The sequence below is a fragment of the Nothobranchius furzeri genome, chromosome 13 (genome assembly GCF_043380555.1).
Source record: "Nothobranchius furzeri strain GRZ-AD chromosome 13, NfurGRZ-RIMD1, whole genome shotgun sequence".
NCBI lineage: Eukaryota > Metazoa > Chordata > Actinopteri > Cyprinodontiformes > Nothobranchiidae > Nothobranchius > Nothobranchius furzeri.
Genome location: NC_091753.1, coordinates 45,562,788 through 45,583,821, shown reverse-complemented (window position 1 = coordinate 45,583,821; position 21,034 = coordinate 45,562,788). Strand labels below are relative to the sequence as shown.

General features: G+C 39.6%; 1 protein-coding gene across 3 annotated transcripts in view; it reads left to right on the top strand.

The window, feature by feature from the left end:
- The first annotated feature begins 347 nt into the window (after positions 1 to 347).
- The window catches only part of cntn5 (contactin 5), a 237,278-nt gene continuing 216,591 nt past the window's right edge, over positions 348 to 21,034 (top strand). For all 3 annotated transcript variants that reach the window (XM_070543557.1, XM_070543555.1, XM_070543556.1), the window contains exon 1: positions 348 to 771. The gene's annotated coding sequence lies outside the window, so the exon portion shown is untranslated. The remainder of the gene's footprint in view (positions 772 to 21,034) is intronic.

Below are 21,034 nucleotides of genomic sequence, written 5' to 3'. Positions count from 1 at the left end.
GGTAGGGGTCTGAGTGACGTTTTATTAATCTTGTAAAAGGATATTTTAGCACAAGGAAAGGATTTAAGAATGTGAAAAATCTGCATAGTATGGCTCAACATTTCTATTCATATCTCATAATGTTCAATATGAAATAGCATCATGGATGATGGATAAATAATTATTTAATATCTAGGATGAAGTAATTTAGAACATTTTGTAGACTTTATTTTCTAATTTCGTCAATGAATTATTATTATTATTATTATTATTATTATTATTATTATTATTTAAAGCCCATGGTCATAAAGCATGCAGCTCTGGCAGAAAGGAAACAGACTGAAGTAATGCCACTCCTTATACCTAACTAGGGCCACCTCTCTCCTCAGCACCAGTGAGCTGATGGTGCGCTGCAGAGACAGTCTCAGCCGGCTGCAGCGGTGGAGGCAGACTCAGGAGAGGAGACCAAAACAAACCTCCATCCAACGCGACGCGCGGCACGCAGCTCTCCGAAGTGGAGCACAAGGTTCTGCTTTGGCGCACGAGTGCTGAAAAGGCTAGAAGGGAGAAACTCTCCCGTTTATTCCCGTTTTATTTCATTTTTTCCCTTTTCCACTCGAGGGTGTGCTGCTTGCCGTGGCTGCAACACAGATAAGAGCGGCACGCAGGGGGACCCGGACTTCTCTGGATATCGGTTATACCGCTGCCATTCCGCAGCTTTGGCTCGGGAGAAACCATCTGTTATTTGTAAAAGAAGAAAACACTACTTAAAGACGGACTCTTTGTTTTTTCGTGAGTACACCGTTTTACTTGCTTCCTTTTTGTGTTTTTATAGTTTGTTTTATTTTCCTTTGAGCTCTAACGAACTCCGTTTGTTTCAGACTAGAACAGCTGACAATAGGTGGGTGATGATAATCTGTAAAACATCCCAGCAGAAGGAGTTGTTTGGGACAGGTTCATTTATCCTGATATCAGCTCTGATGTTTCAGTAACTTCCCTCCTTCTGCATAAGAGTGAAGGAGAATTAAAGCATGTGGGCGACGGAGCTGCAGAGTGTGACAAGATGCACACGCTGCGAAGTGTCCAAATTAAACATCTCTGCTATTTATCACGCCTTGGGCGAGTTCAGATCATCTTTTCAATTTAAAACTGAAGTCAAAAGGTGTCCCAGTCTATAAAACACTCAGCATCCTTGGAATAAATGTCCAAGCTGAGCTGCGTTTGTGTTCCTTTGAAAGAAGCTCTTAGAAATGGATGAGAATGCTGTTATAAAGGATAATTTTCTGCATTAGGGCAGGTGCAGGTCCAATATTATTATTACTATTATTGTTAAGTTTGTTTTATTTTTCTTTAGGAGTGGGTCTCTTGGTTTGCAGAGCAGGAGGATGATTCTAACACCATTTACCGCACAAGCGGACCCACAGGAATCATATAATCTAAGATATGCAAATGGGCAAAATTCCAATTTTCTGGCATTATTAAATCTGAATATTTAAGTGTCATGCTATCTTCTGGTGACTGTCGGGTTCAGCATTGTAGCTCAGAGCCCCGTAGACTCTTGTTTCTTATTGATTTGGTGTTTTCCGAGCTGTGTTTGCAGAATGCACAGAGAGCAAGGGGGTATTATTGTCATTACTCAGTTAAGATTTGCTTTTCTTAAAGTTTGTGTGATGTTCTGTGCAAATATACTAATTAGCAAAGCAATGGCAGTCACATTTGAATTTGCCAGAGGAAAATGAAGCCTTTAAAGATCCATTTGCTGTCAGCAACGCCCCCCCCCCCCCCCCAACCCGCTGCTGTGGGCGTGCTTCATTTTTAATGTAGGTCCACTCAAAGACATTAAGAAACAGCACTAGACTATTTTAAGGCAAGTTTCTAATTTAAAATGACTAAGTATACCACTACAATAGTCAAGCCTGCTTAAGTTTTGAATGATAAACTTATGGGACAGTTCTTTGTTTCTCCTTTCTAAAAATATAGATGCTTTTTTGTGATCTCCATGTTTCAGCAGTCAGACTTTTCCTGGCATTCCACCGGAATCGTAAGCGGCGCATAATATCACACCTGTTTTACCCGCGAGCTCTCTTCCCGCTAAACGGCAGCAAAAGTGTTCCATACAGCTCGGCCTGCGAAGTCACATAATCACGAGAGAATTGCAACAACAAGCAAGGAGAAAGACGGCAGCATGTCTGTGGTTGGTTTTCTGTTGTGTTTACCTGGCTGCTGAGATTTCACGGAAAGGGACTTACGTTTTATTTTTTTTACTAGTTAAGAAACTGGAAGTCTGCATGTGACTTGTTTTGAAAGTTTTTGAATGTTTGACACTGCTCTCGTGTTTGGTGTGTTCTACAATCATACTGCATAAAAAAATAGACTTGCAGCATTAACGTGTCCCAATGCTTCAAAAACGCAATCCTTCACGGCTGGCTGAAAACGCACCCACTCTAAAGTCTGGGGCACACAGAAGACAGATGCACTGCGTCATGTCACGTCACGCTTGCCCTGCACCTTTATTTTAAAAAAAGAAGCTGTTATAGTTACTGAGAGTGGCTAGACGGGCAGCGTAACACCCATCAACATATATATATATATATATATATATATATATATATATATATATATATATATATATATATATATGAACAATGGGTTTCCATAGGCTCCAATAACACGTTTTTGAAGAAAAATGGGAGGTGGCCACCACCGCCATTCTGACCGTGTCACAGGTTCCGTCAAGCCCAGACAATTCCACAAAAGGGAAGAGAGGTGGAGCTGAGGGTGGGGCTGTAAGGCTGGGATCAACTGACGACACCCGGTCAAACTAGCTACAAGCTAACCCAAAGCTAACGTGGAGGTGGGAGCTAAGCTAACGGAGGTAGCAACCTAGCTACAACCGGAGTTAACTGTGCACAACACCAGAGCTTCTGAGTCAGAGATACGCCGGGCTGACCGCTGGGTAAAACCGGGTGGAACACAAGAGGTCTCCCGAGAGCTCCACAAGCCGGCAGCCGCGCAGCAGACAAGCGCCGCTACTGTCTGAGATGTGCAGAGCTGCCACTGGGGAGAACCGGGTGGAAAGAATTCCATCCCAGAGCTCCACAAGCCGGCCGCCCGCGCAGCACACAGAAGCCGCGATCAGACAGAGATGCGCTAAGCTGCGGGGGTGGGGGGTGGGGCCGGGTGGAAAACATCGGTCTCCCAAGAGCTCCACAAGCCGATAGTCGGAACCCAGCTCCACCAACATGTTATATTTCAACCCATTTTCTAAAGTGCAGCATTATGTTAAATGCACTGGGTTTTACCCTGTTACATTTACATTTCATGGTTAAACAGTACATGTTAAAATCTAAGTTCAGCTCGGCAGTGACCTAAAATACATAAATATAATTTTACTTACCGAAAAAAATGAAGTGGAGACTCCTTGGATGCTCTATTAGTGCAATTAATGCCACAGCAAGTCATTTTGTCCAACAATTGCACAAATAATATCCAAAAAAGAATGCACAAACGCTACAACTAATGGTCTAAGTTGAGAGACTGAAAATGACAGAACAGTTTTCAGGTGAGGCCGAGGCTCAGGCTGAGGCTGAGGCCTTTCTCCGGAGCTAGCTCTGCGGTCACGCGGGTCTGATGCTCATTAATTATACAGAATTTTACACTTTTAATACAGTTAAAAAGAAGAGTGAGAAAAAAATTCACCCCCCTCAGAGTTGTCATTAGTGTAAACTAGATAATTAAAACCAAAAACATGTTTTGGTACCAGGCTGTAAACATGTTTATTCCTGCTGTAAAATTGGTATTTTTAACACGGGAGTCAATGAGGATTTTCTCGCTTCTGACACCAGCCCCTAGTGGCTGAGGGTGGAACTGCAATTTATTTCACTTCTGCATTGGACTCAATTTCTGTCCTGCATTGTGGGGGCTTGGTAACACCATGTCCCAGAAGCGCCAGTCCGTGAGAGGCACTGAAGATAGGCGCAGCTGTTTACAACATTGTGGGGTACTTTACAACAGACATTACGATGTGCAACAGCTTTATGGCACAAATGCTAGTACAAACCCAACCGTCAAAACATGAATGAGGAGCTTTTATTGTTGAAGTCAAGAAGCATAAGATCTTGTACAATCCTAGTACTAGTACTACTGATCTTAAAATATTCTAATAAATAGCGTACTTACTCATTTTTTATTAATTAGTCTCACAAAACACAACGGCAAATCTGATCACGTATAAACAAAAGATTCAGTTTCAGCTTGCTGTTCTCAAGTCCCGCATGATGTTGTAACTATCGTGCAATTTTCCAAGAAGTGCTCAGCGATTCCTGTGTGACCATTCGACTTCCCAAAACCACGGCGCTTACGCAGTGCATCTGTCTTCTGTGTGCCCCAGGCTTAACTGTGTTTAATTGCTGCATACTACATTTCACGAACGTTTCACGCAGGGACGAAATTTTGATTTCAGAAGTGGGGGGGACACAGCAGGCTTGTGCGGATTTGGGGTGGGGGGTGTTATGTAAAGACCCCTTGACACGTCACGTGCCCATCTCAATAATTTTTCCATCCTCTATATCTATATCTATATCTATATCTATATATATATTTATATATATATATATATCAAAGTTAAAAAATTTACAACTCTATTATTATTTTTATTTATTATCATTATTGAAGTGCAGTTTTGGCTGTTGACAATGGATAGGCCATTGTATTTATTGTTTTGGGTCTTTTTTATTGTTTTTGGTGCAACATTTTCTAACAGGGAGTGAGATTCCTTTTTTATTCAATTTTTGTTTGTTATTTTTATTCAATTAGAAGTTCTGGTTCTGGACATTTCAATGTTAAATGAAGGTTTATTTGTTGCATTTTAAAGGGTGTACTTGCATTATTATGATATATTAACATTATATTAGTGGTTATTTTGGTCTAGATAATGTTGACAATATCGTTTATCATCAACAATTTGTTGGACAAAATATCGTCCACCAAAATTTGTTACATTCCCAGGCCTAGTCAAAAGTATAAAAATTATTTATACATAAACGGTCCCTCCTGAGATCTGGCCGTTTGTTCATTTGCTGTGTTAGAGGACATGCTGAACTAATGTTTTACACATGATCATCACCCTAACATTTGAGTGTATAAAAACATATTAAATATGTTTTTTCCCTTAAAAGTGTTTAAACAGTTGTTGCATTTCAACACACAAAAAATAAATGGAAAATAATAAGATAAATCTAATGAAAAGTGTACATCTTTGACATTAAGCTTAAAAAAATCTGTTGACGATGATACTGTTCATTTTTCAGAGCTTTTTAATGTGAAAATATACATTGCAATAGATAAGTTTACAATAAAGTTAAATGATAAAAGTTTTGAAGTTACACTTCTACTACTACTAGTAATAATAATTATGATGATAATAGTAATAATAAAAAATAATTATTATAATAATACGAATAAATTGTGTCTGAGGAGTCAGTTATGTGGAGGAGATGAGTTTGTAAAAGTTAGTTTTGAGTATGTTTGTGAAGGAGGAGGTGAGTCTGAGCTTAATGCAGGGGTGTCACATGTCCAACTTACGTTTTGACTTTGAAAGAAGTCTCTTATATCCACTTTTCGTTTTCTTGACATGCTGCCTCCTGGCTGTGCCTAACTACCAAAGACTCACAAATGAACACTTATTCAAATGTTATGTAATGGAAGCTGAGCTGAGCTCTGATATTACACAGCGTCTAGTTGACGATGTGACTCAGTACCGGTTTTCCCTAGCGGCTCCAAACTAGCAAAACAACGTGAGCACGTTCTGACTGTTTACAACTTGAGTGACAGCAGCAACAGCCAATATTACGTTAGCAAGTATCAGCAGAGCCAATAGATTAGCTTTTGGGCGGGTCTAATAGGAAACCGGTTTCCGTTTCGGTCCTAGTGCTCAACCAAATCCATTTAATGGAGCGTAACATTGTTTTTGGACGGAAAAAAGTGCAGGGGACCAAAACTGCCTTTTGAAAAAGTGGGGGGGACATGTCCCACCCGTCCCCCCCCAAAATTACGTCCCAGGTTTCACGGATGTTACAGCACTTGTGCATTTGGTAGAAAGGCCCAGTTAAATGTGATATTATTCAATTCATAAATATATGCATTCATTAATCCCTGATGATAAAAATAGTGCTAATTCTTTGTTATATGTGAAACATCTGTGCTGTCCTTTAAATTTATTTTTAAATTAGGTGTTTAACAAAATTACGTTAAAATGTTGCAGTAAGCAGATGCTTTTACTTCCTGTTTTTGTTCTTCAGGAACAGACTGTTTAATTTTCACCATCTATGTGTGCATGGAGCATGGAATTACTAGAATGTACCTAATCTAGGTTTGTGTAGAGTTTCTTCCTAAAATGTTAACAGATTGGTTTAACAATCTTACAAGAAAGAATGGTAATAATGTTTAATCACTGCATGTAAATTAGGGCTAATTTACCTTTTTCATTTTTTTCGGATAGTCGTAACAATCAGTTGTGAGGTATAAAAGCAGCATTGAGTGTTGATAGGTTAGATTTTTTTAAGGGTAATGAATGCAGTTCCCAACTTTGTGTTTCTGCTCAAATGCATTACACTTCCTGCATTACCAGTTCTATACGGTATTCATTGCTACAGAAAATACAGTTCTAGGAAAGGTATAAGAACAGTTTTCATGAAGTATATTTTCAGAAAATCTAAATTTATCTTTGTTGCACATAGTGAAAATTTAGTTTGCAACATATTATTAAAAGTTGCAATAGCAAATCTACAGAACTAGCTAGCTTTTAAGCACAAGCACGGTCACGGAACGCTCTCCCGTCCCGATGAGTATAATCCATGGGGCACGTTCGTGGAACCTTACATTGCCAGAGTAAACGAGAGAGCGCTAAACACCTGTATTCAAACGTCTTTTGTGGTCTGTGACTTCAAATGGTGTTTTACTTTTTTGGGACTCTGGTAGTTTGTCCTATATTTCAAGCAGCCAGCTGTTTCTCCTTCTCTGATATTATTGAGTGGAGGACCTTTCACACCAGTGGTGTTCTGTTGCCAAACACACAATTGCGTAATGAATGGAGGACCCAGGGGAGTCCGGAAGTTCAGTGAAACCAACAACAGGATAGTCCAATAGTTGCTTTCGGTCTGAAAAGTGTTACTGGCAGAGGTTTTTAGACAAATGCGAGAAACCCATTACATTTTTTTGTTATTGTTACTTTTTTGTTCTCCTCAAAATATTTAGAGCTATTAGAACATTGTTTAAAGGCATGGAAGTTTTTTGCTAGCCTTTCTTTCAAATTTGGTATTGTAGCTTTACAAGGAGTATTCTATGAAATATTCAATTTTTAGAGACTATGATAAACCCAATTATCATCCAACCCTAATCTATTCATAAAACTTGAAACCATAACAGGATATTTGACCTGCACAGCTGCAAATCAAGTCGAAATCATAAAGTTATAGCATAACTACCATTTCCTGTTAGTGCCAGTCGGCATCCATTGGAATTTATTGATGGAAGTAAGATTTTTTAATGGATTCTTGTAATTTTAAATGGCCTATAATTTACCATGTAGCCAAGTTTAATGTCCTGACATGACCTCAAAGTGACTCATTTTACCTTTAGCCATAAATTCCAAGTCACCAGATGCATGATTCTAAAACTGATTTACCTGCTTATCAGAGGGAGTAGCCGGAGGAGATGCACAGCTGCACCTATTTCATTTAACACAGATTAAGGTCTATCCCATCTTCATATGATGTAAATCAGTTATTTGCTTGCACTGGATGCTTTAAAGTGTTCGTAAATTCGTACGGGGACAGGTGCGAGAAGAAATGCAGATTAGCCTGTCTGCTAACCTTAATTTAAATGAAATAAATCTTAAAGTTACAGCTGCCTCATCCTCTTTAATGGAATTATTATTGACATGGGCCAACAGACAGGCATTTAGACTGTGGCTAATTGAAACTGACATGTCTGATGAAGGCAGACCTTTGGGAATCTAGTAAAAAAAAAGTATGCTAGAGGTAGAAACTGTCTCACAAAGCCAAAACTTCCCAGGGGAATCCTTTTTCACTGGCAAATATGCTACACTTATAATAAAGTGAAATTAGACAAAAGTGTCTCGCCAATGCTTCCTGTGCTCAACATGCCTCTTAAGAGTATTGAAAGGAAGCTAATCGGTATCACACTGCAGTTGTGCTGCACTCACTTGATATTCTTATGTGGCGACCAAACTGAAGCAAATAAATAATCTGAAATTGCTCGGCACCGTGGAATATGTAAACAAAATATTTTTCATGTCCAGAAGGATGCCAGGGTGTAATTCTGCTTTCAGAAAAACACAACAGTGACTAAGAATGTTTGCTCTGGGAATCCCTCCCTCGCTAAGATTTAAGATGACATGCGTTTGTTAGATTAAAGAAATTCCTTTAAAGCACTGTTGGTAATCTTGACAGAGGCAAATGCTTTCTCAGCCTCCTTCCCCATCGAGCACTTTGTTTGTTAGGGAAGCCCACTGGTCCGGCGGAGCCTGGAAGACAAACGTCCCTCATGACCCATCTGACAGCTTAATTTATATAATTGCCTTGAAACATCTGCCTAAGAAAGGCTGACTTTCAGTACCCTCCTCCACTTGTCACCATTATGAATGGCTTCGATTTGATGTCCAATGAGTCAAACGGGCAATCTCAACTTCCAACCATGTCAGGCGAGAGCATGTGTGAACGAAACCAAGACCTGTTAATTGGACAGCTGCTTTGCATCTCTTTAAAATAGAAAAAGGTGCTCAGCAAAAACATGGTCATTTTGATTCGGGTCTTATCAGATTATGCTCTTACAGACGTTGCACCTTGTCACACACATGTATCCTTAAAGCTGAAATGTGATTCTATGTCATGCATCAGGTTTTAGAATGTGATCTGAATTGCTGAAATAAGTTGTTTTGGTAGGCTGACATGCTCCACTGCCTCAGGTTAGCTTATTATGCAGCCCCTTTAACTGTTTGTCTTTGTGCTGTCCTCATTGTGTTAACTTTGAGCAAGTCATCTGATGCTAGCCGCAGGCTTCCCCTGGGCCACCCTCTTAAGTGGCTGGTGTGAAACTGTTAATATGCATGAAATCGTGTGGGTTTAGGTTCAGTTTCCATGAAAAAAATAAAGATTTAAAGATTGGGCAGTTAATAGGGGAAATGTGTCTTTTTCCTTTGCTATTGAAATCTGTGCTTAAATGTATTACTTATCTGTTAAAATAGTCTGGAGTGGATTTTGTTTGTCAGTGGAGACAGTTTGTCAGCATTTGTTGAGATATTATAGACTTGAGATGATTTTGATGGTGGAGAATAGCCTTAGGAGAGAGTGTTTTTCATAGGGAGCTTCTGATTTTATGTGACAGCAAAAGGGGCCTTATCTACCATGGCCACGATGAAGAAGAGGCTCTCAGACTTTTTTTTCCACCTTAAAAATAACAATCTCATGCTCTACATAGATTAGTGAGATGAAGGTGTAAAAAAATCAAGCTCTGCAGTTCAGGGAAGTCAAATTTAGGCCATAAAGCAGATTTCATCAGCTTAATAAAGCTTATATAAATTAGCGACAATCTGTGACATACATTTGACCTTCAAATCCATGAAATACAAAAATTTGAATTCATCTTGAAACATTTTGACAAGTTTTCTTTGATAATACTTCTAGAGTAACTAAGAAAAGGCAACACAGACAGTTTACAACATTTGTGCATAATTTTTAGTGAAACACGAGTTTGCCTTATCTCATGTCCCTTCATTGTGTGTCAACATCTATGACCACATGTTGCTCTGGTTCTGTTTTATATGCAAGATGTAATTTCTTTTCCTCATGAGAGTACTTTTTCTTGTGTTAAAATCCATCGGAGTCCGAATCTTTTACATTTGCATTTATTTTCATCTGTTTTTGTGGTGTCTGAATGTCTCAGACTCCTCAAAGGGCAAAGAAAACAAGCATTATGCATGTTGACTGGAATAAAAATGGACTTTTACTTCTTGACTGTTGAGCTTACTCCAAAGGCCACAAACTGTGTGTAATTGAGTTTCTGCCACTATGGAAACTACATATGGGCATAGAGGTTAGGCTCCATCGGTGACATTGTCTAGTTTTATTCCAATTGAAGCTGATTCTTGTTAAACTGAGATTGCAATTTTGACTTTAGAAGTGTGTGTGTGTGTGTGTGTGTGTGTGTGTGTGTGTGTGTGTGGTGGTGGTGGTGGGGGTGGGGGGTGGGGGGTGGGTGGTGGGGGGGTTAAAGAGGTGCTAAAGATGGACGGTCCAAAGTTCAGCATTTTGGACAAGCTGAAGACTTTTAACTACATTCTGTGGACTTCCTGAGAGTAATGAATTACAGTAATCCAGTCTTGATGTAATAAATGCATGAACTAGTTTTTCAGCATCACTCCTGGAAAGGATGCTTCTAATCTTAGCAATATTCCGAAGGTGGAAAAAGGAAATCCTGCAAACCTGTTTAACCTGGGATTTGAATGACATGTCCTGGTCAAAGGTAACACCAAGGTTCCTTTCTTTGTTCTCGGAGATTAATGTAATGCTATTCAGGTCAGGTGATTGACTAAGCAATTTCCTTTTCTGGATTTCTGGTCCAAAGATGATTTAAAAGCAAAAAGTTTAGAGTCATCCAATTTTTTATGTCGTCAAGACAAGCCTGTAATCTACCCAACCAGTTAGGTTCATCAGGGTTAATGGATAAATATAACTGAGTATCGTCAGCATAACAGTGGAAGTTTATCCCATGCTGTCTAATGATTTTACCAATTGGGAGCATATATATAGTAAAAAGAATTGGTCCAAGCACTGAACCCTGTGGTACTCCACAAGTAACCCTGGAGTATGAAGACGATTTGTCATGTACATTTGCAAAATGAAATCTGTCAGAAAGGTAGGATTTAAACCAGTCTAGTGCTGTTCCTTTGATCCCTACAACATGTTCAAGTTTTTCTAAAAGAACATTGTGATCAACTGTGTCAAAGGCAGCACTGAGATCTAACAAGACTAGAACAGACACAAGATTCTTTTCTGAGGCCATGAGAATATCATTTGTAACTCTCACTAGCGTAGTTTCAGTGCTGTGATACTCTCTAAAACCAGGCTGAAATTGCTCAAACAGAGCATTAGTGTTTAAATGCTCACATACTTGGATGGCCACTATTTTCTCCAGGACTTTGGATAAAAATGGAAGGTTAGATATTGGTCTATAATTCATTGGGTCGTCTGGATCCAGAGAAATCTTCTTAAGTGAAGGTTTGATAACAGCAACCTTAAAATCCTGTGGTACATATCAATTTACTAAGGATAGATTGATTATATCTATAAAGGGGGCAGTAACCAAAGTTCAAGTTCAAGTTCAAGTTTATTTATATAGCGCCAAATCATGACAAGAGTCGTCTCAAGGCACTTCACATAATAAACATTCCAATTCACAGTTCATTAAGCCAATCAGAAATAATGTGTCCTACATAAGGAACCCAGCAAATTGCATCAAGTCACTGACTAGTGTCAGTGACTATACAGCAATCCTCATACTAAGCAAGCATGCAGCAACAGTGGAGAGGAAAACTCCCTTTTAACAGGAAGAAACCTCCAGAGAATCCTGGCTCAGTATAAGCAGTCATCCTCCACGACTCACTGGGGATCGAGAAGACAGAGCAGGAAATGCTTCTTTAAATAATTTGTTTGGGATTGGATCCAAAATGCAAGTTGAAGGTTTAGATGAAGCTAATATTTTTGATAACTCTGAAAGCTCAACTGGATCAAAACGGTTCAAGCACAGATGAGGTTCTACAGTCACCTCTGATGCTGCCTCACTTACTCGGGAAGAAGAAATCACATTAGGGAGGATGCTAAAGATTTTGTTTCTAATAGAATTAATTTTACTTGTAAAAAATCCCATGAAGTCATTGCTGCTGAGGGCTAAGGGAATAGATGGCTCAGAGCTATGATTCTGTGTAAGTTTAGCAACTGTACTGAAAAGAAATTCAGGATTAAGCTTATTCCCCTCAATTAATGCTGAGAAATAAGCAGTTCTAGTTTGTCGAAGCTTATTTTTATAAAGCACAAGACTATTTTTCCAGGATAGGTAGGCCTCCTCATGGTGTGTAGAGCGCCATGTTCTCTCCAATTTCCTAGAGTTTTGTTTTAAGGCTCGTAAATGAGAATTAAACCAGGGAGCCAACTTCCTGTGCCTAATTACCATCTTTTTTAAAGGGGCAACATCATCTAATGCTACACGTAAAGAGGAATTAATATTATGAACTAAGGCAACAATTTGTGAGGAGCTAGAACTGAAAATATTGCTCACTGCTACATGCCTCTGAGATGCTGAGGACAGTAAAGATGGAACAGTTGATTTAAAAGATGCAACTGCGTTGTCAGATAGAGACAGACTATAGTGAAATTTACTTTCATGTCACGAGAACTCAGTTCTAAAAACTCAAAGTAGGGCTGCACGATATTAGGAAAACCTGCGATATTCGATAACAGTGCTTAATATTGCGATATCGATATTACTCACGATAAATGAACAAATACTAAAATATGCAGTGTTGATTGTCTGGCGTGTGACGTCTGCTCTGGGTTCAAAGCAAACAAAAACTAATGCATGAATTCCATTACAACATAACATTTTTATTGCAAAAATATGCAGCTGCACCTGCTACTGTATTAGTAGCAAAACAACAAACTGCATGCATGCAGTTTCTCAGTGACTTTAAAACATCACCTCTACCATAAAACTTTTTCTGATGTTCCAAATACAGAAAAACATCCCTTACCAGGGTTTTTGAATAAATAAATAAAGATCAGAAAATAAGTTTAAATGTTAAATAATAGTTAAGATCACTTAAATGCAACAGCAAATTCTCTCATTGCTACTGAGCATTTTCTCCACTTATGTGGTTATGATATAAGGCTGTTGCTGTAATTGGGAAGTGAACTGTGCTGGGCCAAACTAGGAGAATATTAAGATTTTCTGAGGGAAAGAGAAAAACACTTGTCTACCTTTCAGAAGAGGAACTGGCAAAAAAACCTACATGGAAAATATGTGAAAACGTTTGTTTTTAACCCCAAATTGAACAAGTTTACCTAGATCTTAAAAAGCAGCTCAGAAGATGAAACTGCAACTATGATTCTGATAACAAGCTAACAAATTGAACTAGCTCCCCTAAGACAACCGGCTAGCAGAGCTTCTGACTGACAGTTTATGTGCAGCAGCAAATCAACTATCCTGATTGACAAGGTTATAAAAGCTCATAAATGAAAAATCACTTTGATGTGTGGGGGAACTTTTCCAGGCCCTCTTTAGCAGGGTGGGACTGGGAGGAGAGTGCTGTAGCCTTTTAGCTGAAAGCTAACCGGAGCGTGGGGCTAACGTCACCACCCGGTGGAACACTAGCAACATGGAGGTAGGTGGGTTGGTTCACCGGCACGTGTCGGAGTCAGCCCGGTTATTATCAGCTGCTTAACGAAACCGAGCGGACTCACGTTCACGTTTGAAAGCAGCGCTGATTCCAGAAACCTTAGCACAAAGTGCGTTCATTAATCTGAGCCAGCATGACGAACAAGGGAAGTGAGCGGCAGCGGAAAGGGGGGTCGGAGCGGAGCGGAGATAGTGGAATTTTGGGGTAAGGGTCTACGTAGGGGGCGGGCGTATTACGTGAACGGACCCATCTGATTGGCCACATATCAGAGGGGGCTACATTTGATTGGTCAAATAATACTTCTGCGTAAAAAACAGAGCTGGTTTACGAAAAGTTGATGTATGACACGGATGGAAATGTTTGAACCAAACATTTATCGCCGTTTTTGACGTGCTTTGCGATGGGCCTATCACACGTCCGGTTATCGCGATGACGATAATTTTTCGATATATTGTGCAGCCCTAACTCAAAGGTTATCAAAAAGTGGTCCAAGAGGACTGGATTATGTGGAAAGATCGTTATTTCCTCACACTCTATGCCATAAGTCAGCACAAGGTCTAATGTATGATGGCAGGAGTGGGTGGAGCTATGTATTCTTTGAGTAAAACCAGTTGAGTCTAAGATATTACTAAAGGCTACATTGAGGCTATCATTTTCAATGTCCACATGAATATTAAAATCCCCCACTACAATGACCTTATCAGTATTTAGCACCAAATCAGAAAAAATATCAGAGATCTGATCCAAAAACTCAGAGTAAGGGCCTGGTGGACAATATAAAACTACAAACAAGAGTGGTTTTACAGTTTTGCAATCTGGATTAGGAAAAATAAGAATAAGATGTTCGAACGAACTGTAGCTGTTAATTGGTAAGGGACTGATTAATAAGTCAGAATGAAAAATGGTTGCTACTTCTCCTCCTCGCCCTGTACTTCGAGCAATATGATAATTTAAATAACTTGAAGGAGTCGACTCGTTTAAGCTATCATAGTCCTCTTGCTGCAGCCAGGATTCTGTGAGAGAGATCAAAGAGATCTGATTATCACAAATCAAGTCATTAACTAACAAAGTCTTAGAAATAATGGATCTAATGTTCAACAACCCACATTTAATTTTTCTAGTTTTCTGCTCAGTTGAATTTGTTCAAATATTTATGAGATTTCCATGATTTGCTTTATTAAGCCTGATATTTAATCTGTGTGATTTTGGCCGTGGGCAGAACACTGCCTCTATGGGGTAGTGGGTGGGTAACAGTACAGAAGCTGCAGAGGGGTGTGTTAAACTACGACTCTGCTTCCTTGTCTGGACCCTGGGTTGTCATGGAGGACTAATAAAACTGACCATGTTCCTAGAAAGAAGAGCTGCTCCATCCAAAGAGGGATGGATGCTGTCTCTCCGCATCAGACCAGGTTTTCCCCAAAAAGTTTTCCAATTATCAATGTAGCCCACGTTTTTTCAGTACACCACCTAGACAACCAGCGGTTGATGGACAGCATGCAGCAAAACATGTCGTCACTGCTCCGATCAGGCAGGGGAACAGAGAAAATTACGGAGTCTGACATTGTTTGGCAAACTTGCACACCGAAGCAACATTAATTTTAGTGACCTCCGATTGGCGTAACCGGGTGTCATTACCGACAGCGTGAATAACAATCTTACTGTATTTACGCTTATCCTTAGCCAGCAGTTTCAGATAAGATTTAATGTCGCCCGCTCTGGCCCCAGGTAAACATTTAACTATGGTTGCTGGAGCCTCTAATGCCACGTTTCTGACTATGGAGCTGCCAATGATCAGAGTCGGCTTGTCAGTGGGTGCGTCACTGAGCGGAGAAAATCTATTAGAAACGTGGACGGGTTGGTGGTGGCCCACGGGCTGGGTTCTATGCTTCCTGCGTACCGTCACCCAGCCGGCCTTAGGTCCCGGCTGCTCGGGTTCTGCAGGAGGATCGCTACAGGGTTGTTCTGAGCTAGTTAGCCCCGCGCTAGCTAAGTAGCTATGGCTGTTTACAGGTTTTTCAACAGCGCGAAGCCGGAACTCCAATTCCGACACCCTCGCCTCCAAAGCTACAAAAGTGCTACATTTATTACACGTACCATTATTGCTAAAGGAGGCAGAGGAGTAACTAAACATCTGGCACAGAGAGCAAGAGATAGGAGACGGAGAAGCAGAGACAGAAGTAGCCATAGCCGTGCTGAGGCTAAGCTAACTGGACGAGCAAACTGTTCAACACCAAATAAACTGCGTGCGAACTCAAATGGTTCCCTAAAAGCTAGGTGGAACAACAGAAAATGTGTGTTTTAGTGTGCTTATGTGCTACAATAACTCAGAGATATCCTAGTACAGAGAAATTAAATCAGTTTTAGCAAGCCCCAAACACGAAACAGCTACACGTAGTGCAACACTGAAAACAGGAAACAGGAAACACCTTACCACCAGGTGCAGCCAATCAACAATCAACCTGCTATTCGGTGTAAGTTGGTCTGTTCAGTAAAAAGTGCAGGGGCCAAAAATTGACTTTGGAAAAAGTAAGGGGAACATGACCGGACTAAATATTCTTTTATAAAGAATGGCTTGCTAGGCTGATACACCGCAATAATCCTGATGGGTTTAATGCAAAAGTGATACAGCATTTTAATACAGCTTTATCTCTGGTCATCTTGAAGATCCACAAAATTATATTATTGTGATTTAACTTATCCCAATTGTTCTTGAAACTGCTTCAATTGAGAGGTTATTTCCATTTCCGCCAACCAGCCAGCAGATCACAAAAATAGCCTTCTAAGGATAGTTTGTAAGAAAGTCAGAAATTCCAGTTTCCAGGAACCAGCCAGTTTGCTATGCAACAAACTTGAATCAAAAAAGGGAAAAGCATGAAGAAAATCTGAGCTTGTTGGTTTATTGTCTCATTGTTACATATGCTGGTATTAGTCTGCATGTCTGCTTCCAGATTTAAGGAAAAGCTTGTTGGCTTTAACACGATCAAAATACTTACCTCAGCGACTAGTAGTTAACCACAGTGGTGCAGTTTTTTCCCAGTACCCAACTGTGGCTATTAAGTAATCCTTCAGTTCTTTTCTGCTTCCATGCTCCAGCATTGAACCATTGCATTCAAACTTTACAACGACTCCTCTGCTGTAGCTCTACGGACCACTGACTCTGCACAATGCTTTTTATAGAATCCACATGCTGTAAAGCTGCTAATGTACAGTCTCTCTTCCTCCTTTTTACTGCTACCTAGCAACCATTGTTACTTCCTCATCATTTAATTGCTACTTTAGTCCATTATCTTGTGATGATCATTTATTTTTCCATTTTCCACACAACAATAAAACTGAAACATCAATTGTAGTTAAACCTGAAATAGCTGACTTGAGCTAAATTTGAAGGAACATTAGCTTTAATTAAATGAGATTTTTTTTCCCCTAAAATGTGGGCACTAGGTTGTTTGATATGTTACATTAATGATGCATTTGACTGAGGGTAAGTGCTCTTTTGCAAATAATTTAAAAAGAAGCAGCTGCCAGGCTGAGATTGAGTTAAGGATGTGATTTTGATTTTAAAAAGCATTCTGGTAAAAAAGGAAGAAAATTGAAGAATATTAATAAATGCCGATCTACTGGGTTGTTACCAAGGGGGAATTTCCACCTGCCAAGAGTGAAGCTAACATGAAAGTAAAAAAAACGTGTAGTTCCCACCTCCTCTGCTAGGGGCTGGCTCCAGAAAGGAGCAAGGTGCCACTGACTTTTTAAAGGACTTTACCGCAGAAATTAACAGCCTGGTTTAAGGGGTGGGGGTGGGGGTGGGTGGGGGGTTACTCATCCTTTTAGATGTAACTGAAGCTTAAAATCATATATATATATATATATATATATATATATATATATATATATATATATATATATATATATATATATATATATAGGACACACCCCTAATTAAGTAAGGGACTAATAAAGGAATTTTTATATAATTCGGGGCTCGTCCTTTTGACTGACAAGTAGCAGATTAGCTGTCGGTGCTTGTTCTAGCAGATTGCCCCTCTGCTTGCTCCAGAGAAGGCCTCAGCCTCTCGTTAAAAGTGCCAACCAACCTCTGTTAGCATTGGTTAGCTTAGTTAGCTCATAGCTGCATTGGCTCAGATTTTGATGTGTGTCAAACCTCTGCCCACAACCTCGGAGCCCTGCTCTTAGCGCCATTTTTGTATTTTCCGGGAGTGATAAGATGTGAGACACGGCCAAAATGGCGGCAGTGGAAACCACTGGGCTTCAATTCAGTTCTTCAGAAACCTACGGGTGATAGCGCGATGACACTTCCAAAAACTACTTCAGTGTTCGAATGAGTCAATCTTGTCTTGCTGAATCCTTGACCATGAATGTCATCTCAAAAAAAGAACCAGTGCTTTATATTAAAAAAAAGAAAACGAAGCTATTTGGCTCACCTTTGCTAAGGATACTAAGTCATGCATCCTGCAGAGTCACATTGATTCAAGTGTTCCTCTCACACCTGCTTTTCCCCAAGAGATGAAATGTGTATAAAGAAGTCTATCAATACTGCCCAAAGAGCCTGCATGCCTCGTTGTGCTGGTTTAATACATTTATTTTCATTTTTGAAAAAGAAACATTTATTCTACTCAAACAAAGGAGGATTTTTATTTCTTTCCAGTCAGTGATGAAATGAAAATAGTAAATGATTGACTGGTGGTGGTTTAGTTTAGGATCTTAGGTTTCTGATTCACTTTATTACAAAGTGAAGGATTATAATTCATAGAAAATTTGTGTTTTGAAAGTGTGTATCAGTTTGGACAACGCATGCTTTAATAATACTTGTACTTAATACCAATAAAATGCCCTCTAGATATTAGGATGATGCGAAGCTTCATTAGGCGTTGAAATGAGAAAGAAGAAATGATGCATTTCACTAGAAATAAAAGCCAGAAAGCTCTTCTTTGAAGCTGTGACTGTGCTACTATTGCATGGTGAATGCTGATGTGAAGGTTTACACCATTTCTTGGTATCAGCTGTCAGCTTGTTGGGGTTAACATTATGACTGCAGCCATGGTCCAGAAACAACCAAACTAAAGAGTAGTCCTACGCTATGCAGGATACGAGTAAGCTGAACACGCTAGTGTGAATCAAATTTCTAAAGAACTGTTTCTGAAATCCATGGAACAACATTATTATTTCAATACCAGCACTATTTTTTTTATAATACTGTCCTTTCATTTACATTTTCTTCTTAAAGGTGTGGAACACTGGTTTAATCAATACATTTGCAGTGCTTAAGTTGACATGAAATTGGTAAGAAATTTTTGTGTCTCAACATGACGTACAAAATATGCCGGCGGTATGTCTGCTGTAGCTCTTCAAACATTAACAAAACACGGAAAAAGCTTAAAACGTGTGAGCTCCATTTCTGCAGCTTCTTAGTGCAGTAGCAGCTGCTATGTGACAAGAGGACATCCGCCAAATTAGGGGTAGGAATATTATTTAAGGCTAGACTGTCAAAATTCACAGCTGTTAACATCCGGTCTAACCGGTCACCAAAGAACATGTTCTCCTGAGACAAATGAGGATGGGTACTCATGAGCATGCAACCCCTGAATTAGGACACAGCCGAAGTGAACCACCACAGACATATATACGTAGATGCTCCGTGGCCTGACACTGCCTACTGGAGTTGGAATAGTGACTGACCACTATCTTGGATGGGTCTCCATTCGCCGCAGTGCATTTATTTCTACTGAGGAATGTGTTTACCCAACTAAAAACACATTTTTTTAATTCTTTTTCACAAAATCAGACATATGGTATGGCATGATATTTCAAATATAAATATAATTACATCAAATTAATTAAAAACATTTAAATTATAAAATCTCAGCAGGTAGGCTATAAAAGTACCAGAAAAGTCCACGTGATCCGTTAGCAATAGTGGGCTGGTTGTTGCAAACGTGGGCTGTACAAAAAAATGGGCACAGTTACTCACCCTGCGTGGACTCCAGTTGGGTTTGGAGAGTGAAGAGACCCACCCAATATGGCGGAAAAAAGAAAGTAAACAATCTTTTATATAGCGCCTCTCAAGATAAAAATCACGACGTGCTTCACAAAAGCAAAAAAAAATAAGTATAAAAATGATGAAAATTTATTTTTAAAATATGTTTGAAATGAAAAAGAAATTTGTGATTTCAAAAAAATTATTAAGGAAAGGGAGAGAGAAAATGAAACGGAGAGAGGGAAATCAGAGGATTCCAGGAAAGGAGGAATAAGAGCAGAATATGCAACACTGTCACACTCGCCAGTGCCCAATGGGATGTCTACGTATTCATGTCTATGTGAGCCACTTCGCAGCTGAGCTTCAGATGGTGGGTTTTGGAGTCTTCTTTCCTGATATTTTATGACTCGCCTTGGATTGGATAACAGCTGCGCCAACCTCGATGCGCCCAAATCGGTCCTGGGATGTCTCCCGGATCACAACGATAGATGAAACCAAGCGTCTTAAAAATATCTCTGAAGGAGTTTTGAGTCAGCTTTGTTCTGCAGGAAACTATCTTGTTATTTCAGCTTTGCAGGTGCGAAAAAGGTTTAAAAAGAGTTTGACGACGTGTCAAACTCCTTACTGGTTAAAGAGGTGCTAAAGATGGCCGGTCTGAAGCTCGCTCTAGAAATGACAAATTACTCAAAGCCATCTAGCTTTAAAGGGGCTGACAAGTTTGAGAGATGTTACCAAGCATCGCAGAGACACACCCTCTGTGATGGAGACTCGATATCTAGGCAAAAGGTTAACTTATGTGTCATGCGTTAACTTAACTTTACTTGCGAGTGCAAATGTTATGACCTCGTCAAGTAAACATACTAAAACAATCATGAAACACAGATTAATGAGCATTTCATCATTTATAATTATAAATGGCAATATTTAATGATTATCTTTAATTATAAAATTTTCTTCTTCCATCTGGAAATAAAGGAGTTTATTTAAAGAGTTCCTCTGTGATGGACCTTGGAGGAGAAAATGTTTATTGTTTATCATGTATTATCTCTGCAGTCCAACTGGTGTGAGGAAGTAGGCTCTGACTAAAGGGACTACATGCAGACTCCAAGTCTCCTGTGAGGGGAAAAGATTTTAGGATGTGTCATAGCCAGAGTAAGTTGACCTGGCTGTGCATTTGACCAGTGGGATCTCAAATTCGGGCCATTTCGTGACGTTACACAGCAATACAACTCTAAGATTTACTTGCAACATTGATGTTTTAAATCCAGAAATAACTCAAGCCTGGAGGAATCCTGTGGTGTGGTTAAGTTGCTAATGCCAACGGGTAGCTTCTACTAGCCAATATGTTATCTGCTGTTTCCTGGATGATAAAACAACAACAGCCTTCCCCGACTCAAGTCAAGATGGGTGAGTCGTTGAATGTTAAGTGACAGTGTGATGTAGATCTGTCAAAATTTGCAAATCCTAGATTTTCTATCAGACACTCATGCAGGAGGTAGGTGTAGGAGACCATTTTTATATTCAGCCTGCATGAAAAGCACAGAGTGACTGATTATAATCAGAGATAAGATTTAAAAAAATGTTTTGTTCAG